This window comes from Talpa occidentalis, unplaced genomic scaffold (genome assembly GCF_014898055.3).
Source record: "Talpa occidentalis isolate TD23 unplaced genomic scaffold, MPIMG_talOcc4v2.1 talOcc4.5, whole genome shotgun sequence".
Lineage (NCBI taxonomy): Eukaryota > Metazoa > Chordata > Mammalia > Eulipotyphla > Talpidae > Talpa > Talpa occidentalis.
The window spans coordinates 48310984-48335292 of NW_023604861.1; positions in this window are offsets into that span (position 1 = coordinate 48310984).

Consider the following 24309-nt stretch of genomic DNA (forward strand, 5'->3'; position numbering starts at 1 on the left):
ACATCTTGGGCAAACAATTAACTAATCAAAAATGTTAAAGAGAAAAGCTGAGGAATAAATTTCCATAAGGACTTTGAAAAGTTTCGATGTATTTGTGGAGGTCTGGAAGGCATGTGCATCAGCGGGGCAGCATGTATGCTCATGAAATATCTACGAAGGCCCTACACGCTCCCCTTTGACTGGCTTTGAGGATCTCTGCAGGAAGAGCTCAGGCATAGTTGTCAGTTTCTTGGCTGTATGTTGAAGGCGTGCTCCACCGTGCATACAGAGCCCCTGGCAAAGACTGCATGACTTAGTTACAGGATTTTAAGGAAATCTCTGCCTAGCCACTAACTGACCACTGAGCCAAGTGAGTAGAGCATTCATTTTGTGCTCTAAACACATCATGCCTATTCTCACTTTTTGGTCTTGTAACGTTCTGTTCCCTGAGGCCCAGTATGGCCTCCCCACTTCCTCTTTTCTTACTTTATGCTGCTTCATCTGCTGGTCCTCACTTGGATTGCTCATCCTCAAGAAATTTCCCTGGACCTCACCTGACTATGAAGTATCTCTTCTGAAATCAGACACAGAATTCTGTGCCTTTGTTCCTGTAGCAATTCGGGGACAACAGGGTAAATGCACATTTATTTGTCTGTCTCTCTTCCCAGTCCTGGAAGACAGAAACTGGATTGCACGCTGCCTTTTGATAGCAGGGGCGCAGCAATCGCTAAATAAATGACCTCAGGATAAGATAAAGCTTTGCACTATGTGCAGAGCTAATTTTGATCATTTTATCCCAGTCCTAATGAGAACCTATGGGGAGTATTAATAACAAAGTGAAATTTTCCTGAGACTAAAAAAAATGAGCTCTCCATTTTCAGATCTGCTTGCAAACTAAAAAGGGCAAGGCCAGTCCTGTGTAGTCTGTGTGCACAAACTGTAGTGTCTCCCAGAGTTCCCTCATCACCTCCAGCAGCCTAAAAGCCATAGGCCTGAGCTGGGGAAGGAGATACTGGCAGGAAGAAGACATGGACCTTCATCCATATGGAGCTCAAGTGTCCAGCGAGGAGAAACAGTGTGGGGAAGGAGAAAGGGTAACATCGCTACCAAAAAACCTCAAATCAGAGTCAAGGAAGGGAGGTGAGCAGGTGCAAGAACTGTGCTCTAGGACTAACACCTGGAGAAGAATGTGCAAAGGAAATAAGAGCTCTTCCCTACAGAAGAAACCGGAAAAGGCTTGGAGGTGAAAATAATGTGAAGTGTGAGAGACTAAGGAGAGAAGTGGGAGAGGCAGATAAGTTCCATTGGGAGGATTTTAAATATCATGTCAATGAATTTAATTTTTTCCTGTAGCCAATTGGGAGCCACGGAACATTTTTGAGCCAAAGAGAAAATGCAGTGCATGCCAAGTGGTATGTTAGGAAGATTAGCCAGGCATGGTTGCTAGAGGGGTAGTGGATAGGGGCAGCAACCCAGACACCAGACAAGAGATGTGCAGTGGGAAGAGGAAATGGCGGGAGGTGAAGTGTGGAGGGGACTCAGTGTGTGCCAAGTACTATGCAAAATTCTCTGTATGTGCCAAAGCACGTAACCCTCACTAACTAACCACTGAGGTATTACTCTTATTTTACATATCATTAAAAACGAGTGTTGGTGAGATTAAATAACGGGTTGTGGTCATATGGACAGGAAATGGCAAGGAAGGCAGTATACGGCCCAGGGAGTCATCTCTAGCACCTTCACTCTTCAACATTAGACAAGTCTACGTGGGAACCACCTACATATGCCTTTAGAATATGTGTGAGCAGTTCATTAGCTAAATAGACACTTTTTCAGCAAGGGATGATAACAGTAATCATTATAAAAATAACAAGGGCCAGCAGACCTCTCCTGTCTCGCCTGCTACTCCCCTCAGCAGTGTATTTCAGTCAATCTGCCTGTTCTGCTCCTCTCACTTTCCCACACCTCTGGCCTGTACCCCATCTCTTGTATAAATAAATAAATCTTTTTTAAAAAAATAAAAAATAACAAGGGCCATCATGTTTCATGTATAATGTATATGTGCTACACTAACCACTCACAAACACTACAGGAGCAGAATTAGTCTCCATCCTTATTCTGCACCCCACAGTTGTCTAGCAGTCTTCCAGCAGCACTGGATGCTTCATAAATGCTTTGTGAGCTGCTTGAGAAGTCACTAAGTGATGTGTCAGAGTCCTTCCCTTTTCATGCATCATTTCTGCAGGCTTCCATTTGGACACAGCCACACAGCTGCAGCACCCTGGTCCTCTCTCACCGACACGCTGCAGGTAGTTTTTAATGGACCTCTTTAAGGTCAAATTGGTAGGCAAGGCCCAAGTGACCATTTTTAAAGATGACTCAACTGTGAACTGGCAAATTTTTGCTTGTATTCAATAATTTTAAAAGACTCTAATATGTTGTATAAGCATATCTCTATAGCCATACAAGGTTAAAGAGCTTTCTCAAGGTCCCTGTCTTAAAGCTAAGAAGTATTATGAGACTTCACTGCATTTCATAACCTTGAGGTGGCATTCTGACCTGACTTTGGAATAAACAGACTTAAGACAATATTGCACAAGAAGAAACAGTTCTATTACATCCTAAATTTTAAGAGCTTTTAACTTTGTCTTTTTTCTTCACTTGTAATAAAAGTGTAGTTTGAGCATGGAAATAAACTGGGGGGAAGAATAGTGTCCTTTGTTTGTTAATGTTTTTTCCTTTCACTCATTATTGTGAAATGTAATTCTCTAATAGATGATGCTGAATATTCTCTGTTAACCTCTCTCAAGGCTCTGTTGAGCATGACAAATGTGCGAATTATTACTTTTCAGTTTTCATTGAGAAGATAAAACATTAATATATTAAATTTGTATTGTAATCAAGTTTTTCTACAAGGTCTTTAGTTTTTCAGTGTTGTCATTGACAAATATGAGTTACCCATTTTCCAACCAATGCTGACCTCTCCCTTTAGGATATAATTGATGCCTGGGCAGTCCAGCTTCTCAACGGCTTCTCATTCACTATTTGGTTTTCCCAGGTGGTTGAGGTGATGTCCAGTGTATTCCCTCATGTGCTCTCTCTTCTAACTCTATGGCCCACAGAGCAGTTGAGTGCCCTTCACAATTCAGGGAAGTAAGGTCTGCTGCTTTTGAATCAGACACCTCTCTCTAGAATGAGTTCCTTAGGCTGTATCAAGGATTACAAATTCACTTCCTGTCTCGGCCACATGTCATGGAAAGTTTTGAGCTGTAAAACAGCCTGTCCTTTTATCTTCAAAGCCAAAAAGGTCTTGGATCTAAGAAGGAAATTACTTATTTAGATTGAAAAAGACAATTTGATTTTAAGATGATTAAACACAGGGTTACCAAAAAATTAAGACCAAACAACTTTTAGCCTAGTAAGAACTCACATGTTTATAACCCTGCTGGTAACTCATTAACACCACCTAAAAATCAGGCACCCAACCATTGAAAACTGCAGTAATAAGGTACATAGTGAGTAATCTAATATTAATTAGATATTTTGATAAAACAGGCTACAAATTCATATTTGGGAATAGCAGTATGAACCATGAGATAATAATGACATGGTCCAAAGTTATACGCATATACACAGGTGAATATAGAAAGGTGCACACAGAAAGAGAGAGAGAGAGAGAGAGAGAGAGAGAGAGACTATAAACCTACCAGTGTTTGCAAAAGTCACTTGCTTACCACGCCAATAGGGATTTCACTAACCACCATGGTCTGGCAGGACTCAGACAGATTAGGTTGGACTATAATGACTGGATATTTTATTATTTTTTAAAAGATTTATTTATTTATGCATACAAGAACTGGGGTACATGCCAGAGGTGCAGAGGGTCAGAGGATTCACCAGAGACAGAGTGGGGAACAGAACAGGTGGATTGACTGAAATACACTGCTGAGGGGAGCAGCAGGCGAGTCAGGAGAGGTCTGCTGCACCATGTGGGTCACCTCCCTGGCCGGGGATCGAACTCATGTTGCAGTGGCTGCGGATAGCTTCATAGTGCTACGTCTGAACCCCTTGCACCACCAGGGAGGCCCAATATATTTTATTATTTTTACTAGGTTATTAAATTACTAAATAGGTGACCTTAGACAAGGTCTCCAATCTTTCTGAGCCTCAGTTTCTTAATGTATGAAATATATTAAATAACTCCCTTTATACAGGGTTGTTGATGAGGATTAGCATATAAGAAACATTTAGCACAATAAGTGGAATAAAGGCAACACCCATTTATAACACTAATTACTATGACTTGTTCTTTTTATAATCAGGGTATGAAGATTAGGGATTTGAAGAAAATGAATGTTAATGGTTTTCTTTAAAGAAATAATCCAAGGCTAAAGTAGTTATTCTTGTTAAGATTATTTATTTATTTGTTTTTGCATAGAATAACTAGGGTGTAGGCCACAGGTATGGTGGGGGTGGGTGGTGGTGAAAGGATTCACAAGAGACAAAGTGGGGAGCAGAGCAGGCAGGTTTACTGAAATACACTGTGAAACACACTGAGAAGTGGGAGAATCAGGAGAGGTCTGCTGCGCTGTATCCCTGGCTGGATACTGAACTCAGGCCGCAATGGTGATAGCACTGAGACTTAACCCCTTGGCCACCAGGGAGGCTTTTAGTAGTTATTCTTTAAAATATTGCCCACAATTGCTTCTCGACGTTTTGGCTAAGATCAAGTATAGTAAAATATTGCCCACATCTTTTTAGGTTGTTGAGACTAGGGTGTGTGTGTGTGTGTGTGTGTGTGTGTGTGTGTGTGTGTGTGTATCTAGAAAAAATCCTGCAGAGATAGATATTTAAAACCTTATCAACGTGTTGAAATTACATATTTAAAGGAAAGGATGTGACTTCTGTTTTCCAGCTTTGCAGGTGAGGAGCTTGGAAGTCACCAGTGCATCCTAACAAGTGAAAAGCTGAACAGATTAAAGAATTAACAACTCTTCTAGGACCCAGTAAGAGAGGAAAAGAGGTAGGGCAAACTACTGTCCCCATGATTGAAGACGCATTTGTTGCAAGGCAAAAAAAAAAAAAAGAGTGGAAGAAGACAAAACCAGAGAAGGCACAAAGAACAAAGACAACAAATAAAAAGCAGTAATGAATATGGTGTTTATTAATCGCATGATATCATAATCACTTTGAATGTCACTAGTCCAGATGTACCAATTAAAAGGCAGATAGAGTGGATCAAAAAATACATACCAACTATATATTAGCTATAAGAAAGCTGCTTGAAATATGCAGTCATGCATTGCTTAACAATAAGGATATTCCATCATCATGCAAATATCACAGGTATACTTACACAAGCCTAGAAGTTATAGACTACTACACACCTTGGCTATATATGGGGACCACAATTATACAGTGAGCCATCATTTATTAAATGTCTTTATGTAGTATATGACTGTATAGACACATATAGATTAAAGGTAAATGGAGAGAGAAAAATATAGCATGCTAACACTAATCGAAAGAAAGCAGGTATAGTAATACTAATTTCGCACACAGCAAGCTTCAGAAAAAAGGAAAATTAGAAGGATTAAAAAAGTCATTACATAATGGTAAAGGGCTCAATTCTCCAAGAAGACAATTCTTAACATATGTGCTTAATAATAGAGCATCAAATTACATGAGTAAAAAACTTATAGAACTTCAAGGAGAAATAGATGGACCCACTATCATTTTTGAAGAATTCAACACCTCTCTTAGAAATATACAGACACAGAAGGCTGAAATCAGTAAGAACATAGTTTAACTCAATAACACCAGCAATCAACTGGATGTAATTCACATTTCTAAAGTATTTCATCCAACAACAGCAGAATAAACATTTTTTCCCGTCAAGTTCATAGGAACATTTTCTAAGGTAAACTACATTCTGGACCATAAAACACAATTTCACGAATGTAAAGGAATATAAATCATATAGACAACAATGAAATTAAACTACAAAGCAATAACAGAAAGATAACTGGAAAATCCCCAAATATGTCAAGATTAAGCCACATGTTTCAAAATAATATATTGGTCACCGCTGATATGATCATCTATATAGAAAATCTAAAAGAAGGGCCTCCCAGGTGGTGCAGGGGTTAAAGTATCAGCACTACCGATCTATCACCAGCCACTGCAGCATGAGTTCGTCCCGCCAGGGAGCTAACACACAATGGCAAGGCAGACCTCTCCTGTCTTACCAACTGCTCCCCTCAGCAGTGTATTTCAGTAGATCTGCCTGTTCTGTTCCCCACTCTGTCTCTGGTGAATTCTTTCACCCTCTACAACCCTGGCCTACAAACCCCTACAATCCAGTTCTTGTAAGCATTAATAAAAATAAATCTTTAAAAAAAAAGTCTAAGAGAATTGACCAAAAAAACCCCAAAATCCTCCTGGAATTAATAAGTAAATAATAACTAACATAGTAAGGTTATTTTACACAGGTTAATATACAAAAGTTAGTTGCTTTCGTATATACCAACACTGAAAAAATAGAATTTGTACCATTTACATTATCAACCCCCAAAATGAAATACTTGGGTATAAATATAACAAAATTTATATGAGGAACCATAGAACTGTGATGAATGAAATCAAAGAAGAATTAAGTAAATGGAGATCTATTGCATTTATTTGGGAAGAGAGAGAGGGTGGGGGAAAAAGTATGGGGGGAGCACAATGGACTTTGGGGAGGACTATGGATGGTTTGGTGGTGGGAAAATCATGGTGCCAAACCTGAGGGAAAAAATTCTATATTGTGAAAATACAAACAAGGATGTGAAATATTGGTACGTTGTTAATTTAAAAAAAAAATTCAAAAGACTATAGAGGATATCTCTGTACATTGCTCTAAAAGTTGTCTTTAAAGTTGGGTGAAAGTTGTTTCCAAAAAACTAGATCAATATTGAACTTTATGACTGAGCACAAAACCTAGCTAAGAGCTAAGGACAAAAATGAGAAACAAACTACATAAATTTCAGTATTTAATAAGAAGAAGTACATTTATAAGGATACAACTTTGAAAACAACTAATCATAGAGATATTTATATAATAGTATTTGACATGATTATTTCTAACAGGAAGCATCTTCAAAAGTCAGGGGGCTTGGTGGAGGCTGGACACTCACTGCACATGGCTGCCAAGATGGCAGTCCTGCCCGGCAGTGGGCCCTGCGCTGCAGCTGGACGGGAAGCTTTGCTGTATCTGAGCAGTGTCTTCCAGGTTTAAACCTGACCTGCAGCTCCAAAACTGCTGTGTTTTTGTTTTTGTTTTTTCCCTAACCTGAACCTCACCAAGGCATGACAACCTGTCCCTCACCACTTTTGTCCATCTTATGCTGGGGTCGGCCATCAAACTCAGCTTGTGCCAGGGTCGTAGTAGACACAGGGGTCCCCACTTTTACCTTCATACCTCCTGCACTGAAGTCTACTTGGCATTCACAGAAAGTAAAATATAGCAATGGGTTTAGGGAGAGGGCTGAGAGGAGAGGGTAGAAGAAAGGAAAAAAAGTCTCAGAGTTTATTTGATTGTTTAAAATTCTGTAGTTTACTGTGGTGGCAAAATAAACTTTTCCAAAAGTTATTTTTCTATTGAGAAAGATGAGATGGGTTTTCCCCTTTTGATACCAACCTTTCCTATTGGTGATAAGGTACAAATCATGGATATCTGAGAGTAAGATGGACCTCAGGAATCTGAAAAATCAAGAGTTGTATATTCTTCTTCAGGAGGGGAGGGTGGAGTGGTTTTTTTTAGACATCTCTAGAACCTAAAACAAAATACTTGCGCTGCCTACATGGAAAAAGAGACCAAGCCAAATCAAATCATCGGAACTGCCCCAGCAGCATCTCGCAAGTCCACCATGAGTAGCCGTGTTGGCACTGGTGCCCTGCCTGCCCCCAACGATGTCCACCAGGACAGAGATAACTTCACACAGACACACTTGAAGGGGACTTCCCAGAGGTCTCCAAACACCATGGTGACTCCCCACAGGAAGTGCCTGCTGGGAAGTGGGAATCACAGTGTGAACATCATTAAGGCAGTCCTTCACCCCAAGGCTGTGAAGCTGTCTAGGGGGATGAGAGCAGGGATATCGGCACCACTGGTCCCAAAAACGCCGTGGAGCTTCACCGTGGAGCTTTCCTCCACTCTGTGCTGGGCCCCTGAGGTTGCCTCTCCAAAGGCAGTCCTGGATCTGTGCTCCTGAGGTAGGAGGTGCGTACTTCAACCTTGACTCCAAACTGAAGATGCCTGAGTGAATTGGAGGGGAGAATGAGTTCAGGAAATTTCTAAAACATGATTTGTGAGGAGAGAACTGTGAGCTTCTGGTGGTTCCAGCAGAGGAGGAGGCCTATTGGTGTTGAGGGCTGATGTGTAACACGGTTCTACCAATCTCCCCTCACCTCAACACCCTAAGCCTTCTGTGAGGGGCTGCGGCCTGTATACTGGGACTGCCTCTTCCCCAAATATCTCCTTGGGTTTTCTCTCAGATTTGATAGTAAAATAGGACAGATGCATAGACTGTTACAAGAGTCAAACAGCATTATTCATTCCCAGGAAAGGAAAGAGGGCAGGGGTTCTCTGTACTTAGGGCAAACTACAGAAGACCCTTGTTTTATTTAAGAGGAGAAAGGGGGCCTCCCCGGTGGCGCAGCAGTTGAGTGCTGGGTTGCGAAGCTGCCCGCAGCCTCTGCAGCGCCGGTTCGATCCCCAGCTGCTCCCCGGCCACCGGAGGAGGGTCCCGCATGGTGCGCAGACCTCTCCTGCTGCCCGCCGCTCCCCTCAGCAGTGTACTTCGGTCCTTCTGCCTGCTCTGCTCCCCGCTCTGGCTCTGGTGAATTCTCTCTCCCTCCTGCGCTTCTGACTGTACCCAGTGCTTGTATAAATAAAAAAATAAATCTAAATAAATAAATAAATAAATAAATAAATAAATAAATAAATAAATAAAAGAGGAGAAAGGAAGGTGGGTTCCAGCTAATTACCCCCTTTCCTGTGAGGCCTTGACAGGCTCTGCTGGAGTTCATTTCTGGTCTAATTCCCTGGAGATGCTGTCTCCTTTTCCCCTCTCCAGACAACTGGTGGATATGAAAATAGTCCATGAAAAGTCCATGGGACTGGTTTGAAGGACCCAGAGCTTCAGGGCCTCTCCAGAAACCATCTCCAAAACCCCAGCAGGGTACACCCCACTGTCTCTGACCCTTAATGACAACCTTGATCCCATTTTAAGAGTGGTTTATGGTCATCCCTGGAGCTTTACAATGAAAAGTTCTTTGATATTCCACTCCAGGTGACTGAATCCTCTACTATTCTAGCATGATAGAGTGAGCTAGATTCCTAAGAGGACTGTGGCCACAACCAAACTGGAGCAGGCAGGGCGGGCTCATCTGTTTTGCTCTAGCACTGTTCCTGCCACTTCACTACATTGGGTGAGGAGGTTTTGAGGCATGTGACAGGCGAAAGGGAAGTTTTCCCAGCTGACACCCTTTGGCAAAATCAGGAAAAAATAACTCTGTTTTCAACATCAAATTCTGCTAGCTTGAGACAAGCTGGGGGAAGAAAGTATTGTGAAGATAAACTCAGGAAATAAGAGCCACTAGAACGGGCAGAAGTTCTAGACACTAAGTCACTATAGCAACGAGAAGCAGAGCCCCCAAATTGGGTGGTATGTGTTTTGTGTTACAGGACTTGGGTTTGTCATCTTTCAGTAATTCCCTTTAGAAATCAATTGCAAATTGGCCCACCCCTACTTCTTTAATAGCTATAGGTCACATTTGTTCCATAATTTTTGAAAACAAAGGGAATGAAGAAGTAACATACCCTGCTGTGTCCCCCAAAGTGGTCCTGGCTGCCAGAGGCAGGGGGCAGACAAAGTTGGCCTACTTAGCCCGTACATCTCAGTGTCTGGGAAGGTCTGCGAGCACCCTCCTGACAGACTTGTGTCCAGCAGAAAGCCAGCCTGGGGCTTGCATGTAAAGCCTGAGCAAGCTTAATGGGGTGAATTGAGGCTTCCCACCCACTGTGACCAGAATTCATGTTTACAACGGTGCTTTTTCTGCAAACATATCTTTAATCCAAAAGGGCCATTTTTTTATTGGAGAGCAGAGGTTACCAAGTGGCAACTGCCTACAGCCTCTGCAATGTCTTCTACACCAGACCTGCCAGGCACCACAGGGTATCTCAACTCTGCACAATGACAACCCAACCACCCCAAGCAAGAGCTACAGTCAACATGCTGACTGTCACAGCAGAACCTTCAGTCCACTGGTGCCGTCAGAGATTATAAGCCATTTCCTAGAGAGAGGAAGAAATTCCTCTCCACCATTCTGCTTGGCCAATGCAAATGACACTTCAAAGGAGGCCCCACGTACTTGGAATGCACATTTCAAGGCTGGGTTTCTGTTCATATTCAATTCTGGTGCTTGGGAAAAGGGACAAATGATGAGGGCCAAGTGAAAAAAGTCTGGACCTATGTTTAAAAATTAAAAATGGAAACACCATACAGTCCAGAAATACCACTTGGGGTATCTGTCCAAAGTACACAAAAACATGTGCAATGTTTTTTGCAGGAGTATTTACAATAGCTAAAATATAGAAGCAACCTAAGTACCCACTAATAGAGGATTGAATAAGGAAGCTGTGATATAGATACATAATGGAATAAGGATTAAGCTATAAGAAAAACTGAAATGTTATTTTATAGCAAAGCTGAAGGAACTTGAGGCGATTGTACAAAAGTCAGTCAGAAAGATAAAGACAAACATTGGATGATTTCAAATAAATGAGTAATATAAGGAAAAAATACAAGGACATCAAGCAAAGTAATTATAAAGTGGTAGATGTTGGAAACTGAATTGAGTTTCTGAGGTCATGAGGGAGAGAGGGATCAAGGGGGCATTAAGGGATGAAAACAAACAAACATAAATCAATCTAACTGAATCTCAAAAAATTAATAATGTAGAATAACAGTAGGAGAATTGCCTAACACACAGGTATGCTGAGTACTTGATTGAAAGGAAGGGCCAAATCTCTGCTCACCTTGAGTATAGGAAGCAAAACTGCACATTTCCTAAGAAATTGAATAGCCAATTATATATTTTTGCCTGGATGAGGTATCATTTCATCTCCACCCAGAGTGGATTAAGAAAGAACCTGAAAGCAAGATTGAGACTTTTCTCAGGAAGCAGTTCCCTGAATGTGTCCGAATGTTGAAGTGCACAGCTGACATCCCAGGAGTCAGCCCTGCAGAGACGAGAAAAGGTCTAGAAGAATTTTAACATGTCTCCTATAAAATGTTTGGTGTAGAATGGTCACTTTCTGGTGACCAACCAAGATGAATCATCATCTGGGACATTCCAGAATGTTGATCTGCTGACTGGCATTTAGTACAATGCATCTTGATGCTGACAGGTTGCCAGACAAGTTGTCAATAACATTAGACAAGAATATTGGCTAAGAACATTAGACAAGAATATTGAGCTAATCTTTCTGACTATAACAGGACAGAAGACTAGTATACTAAAGTTTCTGGCACATGAGAAAATCACGCCATCAAAAAATCATTTTCCCTGGCAGGACTCATGATAATCTGACCACAATAGCACATTCAAAAAGTGTTATATCAGAGTTTTAAAAATCTAGAACTATAACGCTGTGTTATGTTACTTGGACTTGAAAGTTGCCCAGTCACAATCCTGATGTAATTGTGTTGTGCCTTCAGGTGGTTCTTTATAAATTCTTTGGGGGAGCATTACACATCCTTGCATGGATCGTTCCAGCAGGGGCTTCCATTTATGGAATCAAAGGTAGTTGGTTGAAGACATTATAGGTCTTACCAGAACTGAGTCTAATCATGAGAAACCGAATCCACACTGAGGGTCTCCTACAAGAGAGCGATCTGAGCTGCGGTAGACGGATGAGACCTGACAATGCAAGGGAAGTCAGTGTTCTCTGGAGTGTAGAGTAAAGCCATGTTGTAAAGGATATTATTGATTCAGATGGAAGGAATTTGACATAACTTTTGTATTGATAATAAATTGCTTGGGTGTGATAGGGATATTGTAGTTGTGTAGAAGGTCTTCTTTCTTAGAAAACTGCGGAAGTATTTAGGTGTAAAGATTCATAATGTTTGTAGCTTATTTTCAAAGGGATCAGAGAAAAAAGTGTGTGTGTGTGTGTGTGTGTGTGTGTGTGTGTGTGAGAGAGACACACACACATACAGATAAAGCAAATATTGCAAAACATAAACAACTGGCAAATGTAGGTGAGTGGGTTCACTGGATTCTTCTGACTTTCCTATGGGTTTGAAAATTTTCATAATAAGGTGGGGGACTTAACTTCACACTACATGAATCTGTTTACCTTGGTAGGCTGTAGGCAGCCAGGTGGCTGGGGAATAGGAGAAGGAATTTACTCTTTTCTGTACCTTTTGACTTTTGAAGCAAATAAATGTATATTTATACAAAGAGTAAATCAAATGTTATTTTAAAATGTTTTAAAAAGGTAGGTGGTTGATTAATAAGTTGCAGAGTTGCAAAAAACCTTAGTCTTAAGTCTTCTCGAATAAGTGACAATGAGTGTAGTAGTAGGTAATTTTAGAATAATTGGGCCTCAGACTACCTGCTTTTCATGTGACATATTAAAGTGTGAGGCTCGGGCCTGTGGTTTATGGAGAAGAGAGCTGGTGCTGTTGACAGCATCACTGCAGATGTGTGTAGATCTGAAGAACTAACAAGAAAAGGTGAGAGAATCCCAGAGAGACAGAAGGTTGTTGCTAGCCAGCAGGTGTGGGGTGGGAAGAGTGGGCTGGTAGTGTGGCATTGTGGGAACTGGGACAAGAGCAAGAGAAGATTCTGGAAGAGCTAAGGTCTAAGCTGTTCTCCCACAATGCTGGGACTATCGGAGCTTGCCCATTGCCACAGATACAGGCCTGTGTTAGCCTCCTACCCTGCTGAGCTGAGGAGTGGATGAAGGTAAGGGGGGGTCTTGCAACCAGGAAACCCCGCCTCCTCCAAGTCTGTATCTCTGTGAGGGTTTGCAGATATAGCACTGACATGGGGATCAGTGTAAAATGGGGATTGGAGGGGAGAGCAGCAAACCAGGAAATAGGGGAGGGCCAGTAATGGTTCTGTGGTTTCTGGGACCCTACTTCGAGGCTCATTCTAGCCCTTCTTAAACTCTTTGGGAGGACACACAGAGGGAGCTAGTGTTTGGCTTCTTGTTAACACATATTACCAGAGAGGGAAGGTACCAGAAAGGCTACTGAGCTCCAAAGTCAAACTACACCTCTGAGGAGTATAGCCGTGATAAAAGAAAGACCTTCAAGCCACACAGTATACACCCTGGGTTGCGGAATTGTGGGTATAAATGGGCCACAAATTAAGTTGGTATAATAAATAAATTCAGTGAAATTAGGGAACATGAAAGTAATGTGAAACAGGGGGAAAAAGTTAGTGAACAGGGGGCAAGTAGTAGTTTTTGGTGCCTGACATATTCAAAGGGGGAACACAGAGTGATTCTGAGACCCAAGGAAATTCTCAGCACAGTCATCGGAACTACAGCCCTTTCCTACCTCCCCAGTGTGAATAAAAGAGATTTTGGGAAAAACATTAAACCTGCCCTTACATTTTGTATTAAGGATGTCCTTTGCAAACCTCAAAATTCTGATTTAATTCATTCTTTATTACACATCCCATCATCCACAGCCACACACTGTGAGCTTGGGTACTGAGGTGGAATGCCCTGCACTGAGCAGGTTGATTCTAAATCTCTGGTCTGACTGTGCTATTCCTCAGCTTAAAAACCATTGCTGACTTTATGTCAACAGAAGAGATTTAGAATGACATATAAGGCTCTTGACATCCTGACCCGAAACTACATCTCAAAGTCCCCTCCTGCTATGCTTCTCTAAGTACCTTACAATCTAGCAACACAGAAATTTCAATCCCAGACGTCAAAGAGGGTCCTTCACAAGCTCTGATTCAACAGACCTATTATTGCTGCCTAGAACCTTCTGGAGAGGGAGAGGAGAACTGGGGAGAGGCTGCTGTAGTTGCTTGGCTTCTCTATCATAGGTCAGGAGGTTAGGGCATGATTTCATGTGTATGAATTAATCCACTTCTACTAGACATTTGCCATCCATACAGTGATTTTGCATAATTTCATGCCGTTGAAAATGCTGTTGCAACTGCCTAGAAAGTTCTTTCCTGATCTGTCTACCTATTAAATATCTACTCGTCCTTCAAGATTCAACTCAATAATAATCTTTCTCAGCTTCATTTCTTACCCCTTCTGGACTCCAGGCCCTCATCGGTAGTTTGTGTCTCCTTTCTGTGTCGCCACAGCTGTGATTATAAGCTCATATCACATATACTGATGGTATTTATTTATGGATCCATCTTGCCAACCATCAGCTCCTGGAGGCATAGACCATGCTTCACTCTTCTCCCCTGTAGGATGTGCATTGTCTGTCACATAGATATCATTTCATAAAGGCTTAATTAATTATATGAGGGCCTAACTAGCTTATTCATTATAATGGATAATTATAAATGACCGGAGGATCTGCCCAAGATGGGTCTTGGAATCCCTGTCTTGAGGGAGAGTAAAATTAGTTTATTCTGTTTATCCTCGAGGTGGGTCAGCACGATTATAGGCTTAATTACAGGCCTTGTTATGTCTCCCATCGCATCATCTGCCAGTTCTCTAGAGCACGGTTTTCCCCTGAATGTCCTCCAATTCCTTCCCAGCACACAGTCTGCCTGCATCACAATGTTGGCCACAGTCAAGGAGAGAATGTGTCAGAGACAAGCGGCCTGATTTTCAAATCTGCTGGACCCGAAGATTACTCTGTTCTGTGGAGGAAGACGTCTCACTCTTTAAAAGCCATAAAAATAGGAGAAGAAAGAAAGAAAAATGGGACTATTTGACCTGCCAGAATGAAGGTTTTTTCAGTACAAAGCCAAGTTTACTTTTGGGTCAGGGAGTGACTCAGAATTGCCCAGGAGTCCTAGGTGAGAGCTGTGACCTCATATCTCATTGCACTGACTGCCCCCCTCCCCAAAATACCCCTGGTGCTTCTTCATCTTTGCTCCAGGTGTTTACACTACCAGAATTTTCCCCACACACACTTTCTCCCCAGGTTCTCCTGGTAAAGAGCTACCCATTTTTTTTCTTAAAGATTTATTTTTATTTATTTATTTATGCATACAAGAGCTGCAGTGAGAGCAGAGGTGGTGGAGCGGGGAGAAGATTCATCAGAGACAGAGTGGGGAGCAGAACAGGCAGACTGACTGAAATATACTGCTGAGGAGAGCAGAGCGGGGTGAGACAGGAGAGGTCTGCTGCGTCATGTAGGTTAGCTCCCCGGTCAGGGATCAAGCTTGTGCTGCAGTGGCTGCCAATACCTTCATAGTGCTGAGACTTAACCCCTTGCTCCACCAGGGAGGCTCTATGCATCTTTTAAAACTTGGTCAGGCATCATCTTTCTGAAGATGGCACTTTGGGTCTCTCTAATGCCCCACCACACTCAGGAAGCACTGTCCTCTCTTTCCCAACATTCCCTCATAGCACTATCATTCCACAGTGCCATTGGTGAGATTGAGCCAGCAGAGACCCCTGCTGTGAGACCTGGGCCTCCAGTCATAATAGAACGTGGCCCCGGCACAAAGCCCAAAATACCAGTCCCAGAGGCAGCTCACAGCAGCGCCTGCACAGCAGAGCAGGATCACAAAGGTTGGCTGTGTGCCCTGCTGAGTGTGGCCTGTTAGAGGCCAGCTTGCAACCAGGTGAGTGAGAGCTTGTAGGCTGGTGGCTGAGAGGTAGGGACCAGGCAGTTTTCAGGCCTCGTCTGTGCTCAATCCTGATGTGCCCACCTACCTTCCCTCTCTTGTTAAGAGGAAAGAAACAACCTGTAAGTACAAGAATATTGCAAAATACATTAAAGTCTTCCTTTCAAGGAATGCAAACATCCTTGGTGGGCCCTAGAGGTCACCTATGATAGAAAAACAGCACAATAGCTCTACCCTGAGAGATAAGGAGCCCAGCCCGCACCCCAGTCAGCCTGCAGCACTACACACACTCCTCTATAAGAACTTTTGAGCTCAGATCCTGAGTCAGTTGGCAAAAATGACTAAAAATTAGAGAAAATGGTATTAACTTTTTGTAGGCATTTTTCTTCCATTAAAAGAATTAATATTAAGCTCACCTTTTATGAGAACATTTCAAAAATGACAGACAGAAAAGCCTGTAGAAACCCTTCCCCCTCCCTCAAACCTGGTTTTAATTTCAGCCTTCCTGTTCAGGCTGGGTGGCCAGGCATGCTAAGCAAGGCAAAATAGCTGCACTCCTAAAATTACAGAAACAAGTTTTCAAAAGCTGGCTTAGCCTTTAAAGTAGAATGTAGCAAAATAGTAAAAGCATAGTCTTCACTGTGTGCTAGGCCCTGTTCCAAACACTTTATATGAATTAATTAATTTATTCTTCTAGCAACCTTGCAGAGTAGCAACTCTTACCACCTTCATTATATAGATAAGGAAGCTGAGCTGACAAGGGTCACAACTTGTTCTGAGTCGCATAGCTAGAGAGGAAAAACTGGGTTTGCTGTCAGGCAACAGCTGGGGTCCTGAACTCATACTTTTAACCACCATGCTACCCCACCATTTGCATAAAGGCCAGATAGGAAGGTGTGCAGGACAGAAAGGATGGTCATCCCTATCATAGAGGGGTTACGTAAAGACTATTTAGATTTGGGTGATGACTATTCATGGTCAAGGAGGAATGGGAGGAGAGGAGAAACTGGAGTATCCAATGGGGGTTCTGTCAAAAAGGTGAAGCCTAGCGGGGCCATGACTAAGAGCAGTACAGGTGGGTCCGAGAGAAGATCAGGGGTCAAAACTAGAGCAAGCCATAAGACAAATGAAAGCCAAGATGAATCCTAAAGTTGAGGATATGGACAAATGCAGAAGCCACAGAGGGGCTGAGATCACTGTAGATGACAAAGGAGGAGGTTAAGGCCCATGTGGAAAGGTAATAGGGTGTCTGGACTGGTGCCCCCTGGTGAGTGGTTAATGCCGTCACCTGAAGGCCAGGGGATGGGGCTGGTCGTGAGGGAAAAGACCTGGTTTAGGGAGGAACATCATAGGAAAATAACCACCAACATTTGAAGGTTGGCCACCCCCAGTGAAAATGGCATCATAGAAAGTTGAACCAGGAGGGGCTCATCAGAAACATGTGGTCAGGAGATGTTTTGGCTGGACCTCTTGAGTTCTGATGAGCTTTGAGGCCACAATTCCAGGCTTGCCTCTAAAAGGCCTCAAGGGAAAACCTTTCCACAGCCACAGTCTCATTTGCTCTGGCCTTTCTCACTGAGGGTGCTGATGACTTAGGGCAAACTTGTCGCCGCCATGTCACATCCTATAAATTTTGGACACTAAGCAAATAGTAAGCTATAAAACAAGAGCATAGAGATCATTAGCAACATACCAATGATCTCATAATGTCACTGTGGAGATTTCCCAAGTAAATAATTTCCTTTTCAACCACCAAGTATCATAATGATACAACCAAGAAAGGCCTCTATTTATTCCTAGCCAGTCTCTCTCAGATTTACGTTCTAATCATGAGATGGGATCTCTCACTGCGTTTCAATGCATTACTTAATCAAATAGTATGCTGGGTGACCTCAATGTGTCTTATAGTTGAGATTATTTATGGATATGGTTTCCAGTGTAGGGTCACTGTGGGGCCTAATCTACATATGTCTCTCAGGAGAGCTGATAAAGTTATTTGCATAAGAACCCTTAGGTTTTTAGGAGAGTCTAAAACAGGCCCAAGGAGCAGCTGAAGGGCAGATTCCCCACACTTAGATTCCAGTTACCCAAAGGGAGATTCTAATCATACCCCAAAGAAGAGCACTTCGAGAAAACAAGCCCCCACAGCACCTCAAGTTAAGAGTGAGCCAGTCATCCAAGTAGACACCATGGTGTACCACAGTGCCATGGACAGTTGGATTTCCTTGGTTTCTCTGAGGAAAGGGGCATCCTTGTGAGTAGAGAGCAATTGCAACAGAATTCTATAGCATTTATTTAAAAACTTCTCATTAGCATCTCTTGGGTGAGAGAGCAAGAGCCGTCAGCATGATTCCTGCACTCATAGTCCCTTATGGTTCAGTGAGGAAGACGGATGCATGTGCCATCCAAACCAGAGCAGCGGTTTATCTTTTCTCTTATTGCCTTATGTCTTCTTTGTGGCTTGAAATTTCCCTCATCATTTTCTTTGCCTGAACTCAGTGTTATCAGATATTAATAAAGCCACTCCTGCTTTCTATTATCATTATTATTATTTGCATAATAATTCTTCTATCCTTTTACTTTCAACCTCCCAATGTTGTTGAAGTCAGTTTCTCATTAAAACATATGTTGATTTATGGTGTTTTCTTAAATTTATTCAATCAGTTCCTTTTAATTCATATATTTATGTGTGTTTAAGGTTATTATTGATATATGTTAGGGCTTAAATCTCCAACTTTATTATTTATATTCTGTTTGTTGCCTGTGTTTCTAATTCCTCCATTATTCCTTTCTTGACTTCCTCTGGGTTACTTGAGCATTCTTTTAGATTCCTGTTTGATATATTTATGTTTTCGAGCATCTCATTTTGCATAGTTTTCTTAGTAGTTACTACAGCTATTACAATACACATATATAACTTATCACAGTCTACTAGCATGGTCTTGACAACTTCAAAGTATATAAACTTTGCTTCCATTTTCATCCCTTTAACTTCCCCAATGTGTCTTCAGAATTCCTTTCCCCTCTGATCCTGTCCCCATTTTAAATATAACGTTCTAAGTGTTTTCTCCAGAGGTATTGAGACTCCATCAATGGCATTTTAATTTTTGCTTCAGCCATCAAATATGCTTTACAAAACCCATGAGAAGTAGGATAATCTACTTCCCCTACTTTTCCCATTTTGATGTTCTGTGAGTTCAAGCCTTCTTCTATTATCATTTTATGTATAGAGAAATTTCTATAGTCATTCTAAGAGAATAGGCTTGCTAGCAACAAAATTTCTTAATTTCTCTTTGAGAATATGTTTATTTCCCCTTATTCTTGATATTTTCATTGGATATAGAATTTGTGGTTGCCACTTTTTTCTTTCAATACTTGAAATGTGTTGTGCCACTTCCTTCTAGCCTCCATGGTTTCAGATGAGAAATCTGCTGTCATTCCCCTAGAAGCATTCTCTCTGGATAATTTCAAGATTTTTTAAAAAGTATAATTATAGTATGTCTTGGTGTGGGTTTCACACCTTTTGGATCTCAGTCTCTAATATCTATAGATTTATGGATCCATTCCATTGATACATTCCCAGCAAAACTATGCCATCAATTCCATGGCTCCATTGTCTCTAAGGGTGAGTGTGACCTCAGTTCCCCCTGGGTACCTGCTGGCACGTGGCAGTGGGGATGTGGAGGATTGACACATATCACTCTGTTGCTGCAGGGCTGGAACAGAAGTTCAGTTCCTTGCTGGACCCTAAAACAGCAGGGAAAGGGAGAAGGGAATCAGCAGGTCAACTGTGTCTCCCAATTCATTCTGTTTCTTTGATACTAGATAAGCATGAGGTTCAACTACAATACTATCCCGGGGTGGGGGGCGGAGGTGGGGAATTAGAGCACTGCCTATCTCCACTAAACAGAGGATAGAAGATCAACTACCCACTCAGCCTGCAGACAATTTCCAGCAAGTCAACTGTGAAAGATTTGAGATGGAAATAGAAGATTATGTCTCCACTTAGCCTATTGAACAGGTGAACTGGAGTGCTAGAACCTGCTTCTGAGGGGTAGGGAAGTTGTGATAGAAGCTCGGTTCCCTGTTTGATCCTGCTGAAACTCCGGGGATGGAGAGTATGGTTTTTCCACTGGTGTTTGACCTCAGTAGGGTGAGTATTGCCAAAATAATTTTCTGTTGTTAACTCACCCCTTTCTCAGTCTTGTGGCTATGGAAATCAGAGTTTTCTTGAAGTTTTTCACTGAGTCTGTTCTTATTGGCAATTCTAAATTGGAGGCTTATGAGAGCCCTAATCTGGAATACATAGAAAACAATAAGGAAGCCAAGGTACCCACCACTGTGATATGCCTCAAGTCCTAAGAAACTTAGGAGTCTGCTTTATTTTTCTGCCTTTCATAATCATCTTATGCTTGTTTGTTGTATTATGGCTGTGGTCTTTTAGTTGTAAGAGGGAGGAGAAGGGAAGGATAAGCCTACTTCACCTTCACTGGAACTGGAAGAATGACAGACAGGCATATTTAGGAGAGGTCAAATATGTTCAAGAGACTGACAATTCTTTTTGAATCTACAGGCAAAGCATCCTCATGATCAAGGGGGTGGAGAAGTAGCTCAGAGAAAAGGCAATGACCTTGCCAAAAGGTTGCTGTGACATGGAGGAAAAGTTTTTATTGCTTTAAACATAATGCCTTTCCCACAAATTAAAACTAATGCTGTGACATGGAAGGAAAAGTTTTATTGCTTTAAACATAATGCCTTTCCCACAAATTAAAAGCAAATAATGATTCAGGAACCCTGCCCACAGCGCCAGTTTCAAAACATAAACTACTGAAAAGTCAGTAGACACAGTTCACTTTCCCATGTTGGACAAATACATTTGGTTATTATTTATTACTTAGTGGGTACCCAAGGTACTTAAAAAAGCCACCTAGAGCACCATAACTAAGCCAACATTTCTAGAACCCAAATTCAAACATTTCTCAATTGTGGCTTTTTAAGACATTGTCTTCAAAGGCCCTTTATAAAGCATAACATATACAAGGCACTACAGTTGCACCCAAGCATGCTGGAGCAGCATGCGTGGTTAATTTAAATGGGCTTTCTGGGGAATGTGGTGTGAAGAAACCAAATCAATAAGATGCCCATTGAAAAGGAAGACTTTGATATGCTGCAAGGAACAGTGACTTTTGTCCCCAGTTTCTGACATCTCTTTTAACATGAAGTTTTTAAACATCTGTTTCTGAAGCAGAGCAGGAAATCTCTAAGCAGCCATAATTCTTTGGTTGTGTCACATGGCAGCTACAGGCTGTCTGCATTTTTTTAATCCTACCAGGAAATCTTTCTTTTTCCTTTTAAACCAGTTCAAAGCAGAGCATTTAATGGGCATTTATATGTAGGGAGAGTTTGAGAGGACACTTTTACAAATGGTGTCATGAGATGAGTCATGGTCAAGGATGTGATTCTGCTTTCAGCAGGGTTATGAATGGGGCTGCTTTATTAGCAAGCCAGGGGTGAGTTGAGGGGGGAGGACCCATTTCTGCATTTGTCTCATAGAAAAGGCAAATTACAAATCTATTTGTCAGGTACCTCTCTGATGGGCACCTCTTTGAAGCAAGAACAACTGTTCTGGCCCTTTGTTTGATTGAATGGCTTTCAGAGATGTGTTTCCAATCTTTGTGACAGAGGCTCATATCGCTTCAGCAGCCGTGGATTAGACAGAGAGGTTGTGAAGGGTATGCATGCATGTGTGTGCCTGCACAGTAGGAGGAGGTCAAGGTGGTTTTTTTTTCCTTGATGAAATATTTGAGGTGCCATATGGTGGAGCAACCTGAGAATACCAGGTGTACCTGCATCAGAATCTAATGTGCTGTTACCATGGAGACCAGCGCTCCCTCAGCAATGTAGGGCTTCTATTTCCCCCCTCTAAGGAGCTTACTTGTCTAATAGGAGCAGGTGCTCTGACATACAGAAGAATTAAACCTTGAAGGCAAGCCTTTAGCAATTTCTAATTTCTTTTTTCTTGATTTTTCCATAAGACTTTTCTCCCTCTCTACTTAAGGCTCTTATTTCAGTCAAGACCTTGGTGAATTAATAATAATGGTGTCATTAATTAAGATGATACCTTGTGTTATATATACTGTATTTACCCTCCGGATTAAGTGTTTTATCTACATTTTAAAAATGAGAAAACCAAGGTTTCAAAAAACAAGTTATTTTCCCAAAGTCATAAATCTCATAAATAGCTGTCCAAGTTGGAACCTGAGCCCAGACTTCAGCCTGTGCACTTAACTTCCTGCCAAAGGGTAATGAATTCATTACATCTGAGCTATGTCTTTTCAAAGGATCATCAAATTTTTTGTCCTAGCTGGACCTTTCTGAATAAACCTACAATATAATCAGAGAAGCAAATAAAAAGGCCATGAAGTTCCTAAAAACGCTAGAATAGCCAAGCAGTGTCTTATCAGCAGACATGACAAGAACACATTGAGAATGAATGGCTAAGATTGACTTAGCAACAGGGGAGATTGGAAGGGTGAGAACAAAGTGGGGACGGCGTCCAGTGGACTGTTGTAGAAGACTATTGGTGCTTTGGTGGTGGGTATGGTGTGGTAACACATTTGTAGAGGTACGAACCTATACCCCTAAAATATATTAAGTGTGATAAATCAATGTTACCTCAATGAACATAATTTTTAAAAATATATTGAGACCTTCCTCATGCCAACATTATTCTAAGTCCCATGGATACATCAGTAAACAAATCAGACAAAAATCCCTGCCTGTGCAGACTCCCTTGATTCCCCAATTTGTCTGTGTCAGGCGCTTGGCCCTAGGAACTTGGAAAGGGGTAAGACATGGTCCTTACCCTGGAGTTTAAAATGACTGAGAGGGCAGAGCACTGTGAATGGTAGATTACAGATGGGCATGGGTGCAGGGGTAATTCCAAGGTTTTCCTCACTAGCTTTAGGTATCTCAAGTCCTCATGAGATCCCAGATCTTTTGGCCTGCCTGGAGGTTCCCTGAGACCCTCATAAGAAACTTCTAGGAAGCCATAAGCCCCCAGGTGGTACATGTGGGCACAAACCTTCATCAAGTATTGACAATTACACTAGTCACTCTAATTTACTCATCATACAGTGATAAGTGTAGGTTTTACATTTGTTCCCACCTCCTTTCATTTTTTAAATTTACTTTTCATTTTGCTAATTTCGGTTCCTCTATCTGCTGAGTTCTTTCTAAATGTTGTTGAAATTATCATAATATAAGGTGTCCTTCATCGTTTTGGGTCATTCAAAAATTTGATGTCTTCATCTTTACCTTCCCATTAAAGCACTTACAGAACAGGGTCGAGTACAAAGCCCTATTGTATGATATGAAAGCTTTCTTTCCAGTCCAGTATACATCTACTAATTAATACCCTTTGGTGTAGTCATTCAACCAGTCAAGAATTCATGTCATAACTATCGTTCAGGTTACATTTTTCTACATATCCATAGGGACATCATTGGAGATGTTGCCAAAATGACTTGACAAAGATCCTTTGCCAAGGAACTTTGGTAGGAGGAAGTGACTCCCACCTATCTTTGGTAGGAGGAAGTGACTTACAGCAGGCAACAAGAGGAAAACAAGCTTTCCCATGCAAGGATTCTCTACCTAGGCAAAGAACTAGATGATCCTACCTTGGAATTACCTAGGAAGTTTTTCAAAAATTCAGGCGCCTAGATCACTTCAAAGCCTACCAAATAAGGATATCAAGGGAGTGAGTTTAGGCAGGATTTTTTTTTTAATTTACTTATTTATTTATACAGGCACTGGGTACAGTCAGAAATGTGGGAGGATGAGAGAATTCACCAGAGCCAGAGCGGGGAGCAGAACAGACAGACTGATGAAATACACTGCTGAAGGGAGCAGCAGGCAGCAGGAGAGGTCTGCGGGCCATGTGGGACCCTCACCCGGTGGCCGGGGATTGAACTGGCGCTGCAGAGGCTGCAGGCAGCTTCGCAACCCAGCGCGCAACCGCTGCGCCACCAGGGAGGCCCTAGGCAGGATTTTTAAAGCTCCCTAAGAGATCATGATATCGAGTATTATCACTACTCAATAATAGTAGATTATCAAGAATTTCTATTTATATAAATTTTTTACCTAGAAGTAATTAGAAATTGCTGCTAAAGAGAGAGGAAAGCTTGGGGAAAGCAAGCTGGAGAAGTAAAATAAAGAAAGTTCAACAACGTCAATTATTAATCAAATTGCTTTCCTAACACTTATATTTAAGGGAAAATAACCCTGAGACAATGAAGGGAGAGATTATTTTGATGTGATATGGAACAGTTTGCATAGGATGTTAAAACATGAAGTTTCAGAAAAATGTAAGGGACCTGAGCTTTTTCAATTTATAGGGAGATATTTTGTGAGGTGAGAGGAAGTAAAAAGCAGACTTTTCAAAATTTAATTGGGCATTCTCCAGATTGCCCTCCTTCCCCATTTTGTAAGTGTCCTTTC